The sequence below is a fragment of the Arvicanthis niloticus genome, chromosome 5, assembly GCF_011762505.2.
Source record: "Arvicanthis niloticus isolate mArvNil1 chromosome 5, mArvNil1.pat.X, whole genome shotgun sequence".
Classification (NCBI taxonomy): domain Eukaryota; kingdom Metazoa; phylum Chordata; class Mammalia; order Rodentia; family Muridae; genus Arvicanthis; species Arvicanthis niloticus.
Window position 1 is genome coordinate 50,602,435 of NC_047662.1, and position 3,903 is coordinate 50,606,337.

Here is a 3,903-nt window from a genome sequence, read left to right on the forward strand (position 1 = left end):
CGTTCTTACCTTGATGATAATAGATTGAACCTCTGAACCCGTAAGCCAGCCCCAAAATATTGTCCTTGTAAGAGTTGCCTTGGTCATGGTATCTGTTCATGGAAACATAAACTAAGACCTCTACAAGGGTTGCAGCCCACAGGTTGAGAACCACTGCACTGAACCATTTCTCCAGTCCTATGGCTTAGTTTTAATGAAAGTCTCACGTTTTTAAATTATGGTCCCTATACTTATTCTCCTGTAATACAGTCTGTTCATTCCATGGCTGGTGGAGTACATACCATCAGAGGAGACTTGTCAAGTATTCCCTATTGTCTTTAAGGAGATTATCATTCAGTGTTGGCTGAGAGTTTATACAGCACTTGATTTGCCTTAGCTGCTTAGAGCATGTTTTGGGAAAGATTTTGAGTCCTTAAACTCAGAAGAAAAGAATTCTCTTATAAGTTGGCAATGGGCACCTTTGATGATTTGAATAGATGTGGCCCCTTAGACTCATGTGTTTGAATACTTGGCCCATAAGTAGTGGCACTTTTAGGAGGTGAGATTTTGTTGGAGGAAGTGTATCACTGTGGAGGTGGGCTTTGAGGTCTGATACATGCTCAAGCTACACACACTGTGGCACACAGTTGCCTTCAGCTGTCTTGGATCAAGATGTAGAACTCTTGGCTCTCCAGCACCACGTTTGCTTGTATCCTGCCATGCTTCCCACCATAATGATAATGGACTAAACCTCTGAAACTGTAAGCCAGCCTCAGTTAAATGTTTTTCTTTATAACATAGTGTCTTTTCACAGCAATAAAATCCTAACAACACCATATTCATGTTGGCAAAACCTTGCTTTGTGTGTTGGCCATGCAGCTGGTTTTGTGCCAAGGTGACCTGTTAGAAAAGAAAGGCCATAGGGGGCTGTTTATGTTCAGGAAACATAGTGCTGTTTTATATATTTGGTATGAGTCAGCTAAAACATGGATATCCTGGTTCTATGAGTCAGCACAAAATAGCTAACATTAGACATCCAAGGAACGAACCCCAAATCAAACAGTGATATAATTGTTTATCTATTTTCAGCCAGATGCCACTTTTGTGTGAGTTTTGTATGAATAAGACCCTGAGGCCAGAAACAGCCTTAATAAGAGGCAGAGTCTTTGTCTTTAGCAGCCGATCTGTGTGTGTCTGTTCATGAGCCTGTGCATTTACTTTGTGTAGCCTGTGTACAGTCTACATGTATGTCTGCATCTGCTTATGTGTGGCCCCTGTGCCAGCATATTCCTATGAGCTTGCTGGAGGCTGCCTGCCTAGTAGCCAGAGTGCCAATGAATAAAACATTTCTTGTCTGCCTATGGCTTCTCAAAATCTCTTTGACCTCCTGGCCTCCTTCGACTATCCTGGCATCAAAGCTTGGACCTCATTCTTCCTGGGCCGTGGAGACATGTGCACTGATGGGCTGTGAGATCTGTGGCTGTTTAGCATTCCATAGCAAGCAATTCTCCAAGGACTGCAGTGAGTCGGGTTTCTTCTGGTTTTCAGAAAACAGTAGTCTGTCATTTGTTTTTATTTGCAGGTTTGTAGGCTGCATTTTTAGCCAAAAATTTAAGGGAATGTATCTTCTCTACGTCTGATCACCACAGACAGAATGTTTCCTGGTCTGACATACAGGGACAATGTGAACATTCTGGTCACATCCAGCCATGAGAGAGCGACTGTCTCAGCAGCAGCTATGCCTTCTTTGTTTCTCTGTTCTCTTAGCTTCTTGCCTCCCCACGTTTCCTCCTAGAGTCATTTCTTCTTGATGTACAGGCAGAATGGCTAACAAATGCTTCACTGAAAATGGATTTCTGCCTTTGGATTGGAGCACTGACCCCACTGGTGTTCTTAATATGGTTTGTGCTGAGCCCTCTGATGGTCACCAAGCCTTTAAGAAACCTGAAAAGAAGAAAAAGAAGAAGAATCCCACAAAATCTTTCCATTGGAACATTCGACTCATAGCAAGAACAATGCAAAAGGCTCTGAGTCACATTCTTGTAGTCACTAAGTTTAGTCAACAGTACCCTGCTTTCCTAGTCTTAAAATGCCCAAAATGCTTGAGTCTAAAAGGGAGGACTGAATTGAGGTAGCAATTCTAACTTTGTAGGAAAATTTTTTAAAAAAATTATACAAATTACTTAGCAGGAAAAGAATCTGCTTGTCTTACTTTTCTATAGCTGTGATAAGACATCATGACCAAGGCAAAATATAAAAGAAAGTGTTTGGTTTGCCACTTATAGTTCTAGAGGGTTAGAGGCCATGGCTATCATGACAATCCATAGGCAGGCACAGTTCGAGAGCAGCAGCTGAAAGTTCACATCTTAAGAAACAATCACGAGGCAGAGAGAAATAACTGGGAATACTGTGGGCTTTTAGAACCTCAAGTCCTGCCCCCAGTGACAAACTTCCTCTAATGAGGAAACTTCTCCTAATCCTTTCTAAATAGTTTCATCTATTGGGTATCAAGTATTTAAACATATAAGTCCATGGGGTCTGTTCTTATTCAAATCACCGCATGACTTTTCTGGTCCACATGGTAAACCTTAATATTCCAAAAAGGCAAGGAATTACCAGACTGCACTGTGCAGATGAGCTTTTGTTGGGATTCTGCTCTGTGATATGTAAACATCAGAATTGTGGAAGTTGAAGAAGACAGAGCTTCTCATGGTAGACAGTTTGTGAAGACATCAAGGTTTCCTGTATTGTAGTCCAATCTACAGATTGAGTGATTGGAGGAGGCAGTTGTGTATGGGTAACTGCAACTTTCCTGACTCTGTATTGTTGATTCCATATAATGGAGTGTATGGTTTTAACTCAGTGAATCTAGGAGAGTCCCCCTAATTTCCCATTCCATGGGTCATGATGCTCAATGCTCCTGAAAGCCCTTGTTACTCTGGCTCTTCCAGTGAGTTCTTTGAGTACCCAACTCCTTGCTTTTAATTCCATTATATTTGGGGCTAAGGATGGAGATTAGTGATAGAATATTACCCTAGCATTCAATAAGTGACTGTGACAGACAGGAACCTTGCCTTGCAACCAAGACACGGAGCTTAAAACAAGAATGCAGAGCTTTAAAAACCACTCTGAAAATCACCTTCCTGAACGTTGACTCAGGCAAGAACCAGCACTGGGTGTGAAGCTGGTGAGTGAAAATTCAACAGTGAGGAAAATTGATCTACATCACTTTGATCCAGTGACCCAAATTAGTCATTGTCAATGAAACACATTGGCATTGCGTGATTGATGGTCATGATGCAGAAATTCCCAACAGAAATTCACAATGAAATCTACTCATTGACAGGTTAAACGAATCTGGCTAGTACTCTTCAAAAGATGGCAAGGTTTTGCAAGATGATCAAACATTAAAGAACTCTTTCAGACGGCAGAAGAATCTAAAAAGATGGATGTTTGCATATAATGTGTGATCTTGGCTTGGCTCATGGAAATTACTAGGCAATTAATAAATTTTGAAGGGCTTTGTGGGTGAATATTGGTGATACTTCAATGCCTATTTCCTGACTGTGATGGGTGTACATTTGTTTTGGGGGGAAAAATCTTTACTCTTTAAGAAAAATGCATTGAAGTGCTGGGTGTGTAGCCCAGTTGATAGGCTACCTGCCTAGTATCCATGAAGTCCTGGGCTCAATCCCCAGCACTGTAGAAATAAGGTGTATTAGCACACTCCTGCAATCACAGCACTCAGGAGATGGAGGCAGAAGGAAGTGCAAGAGTATTCTCAGGAGTAGAGTAAATGGGAGGCTAGTCTGGGAGACAGGAGACCCTGGCTAGAAAACAAAAGGAAAACCAAAAACCAAACCATAATGAAGTATTTAGTGGGTCATCATATGCCACCAAATTTCAAGTGGTTCAGAAAGAGGA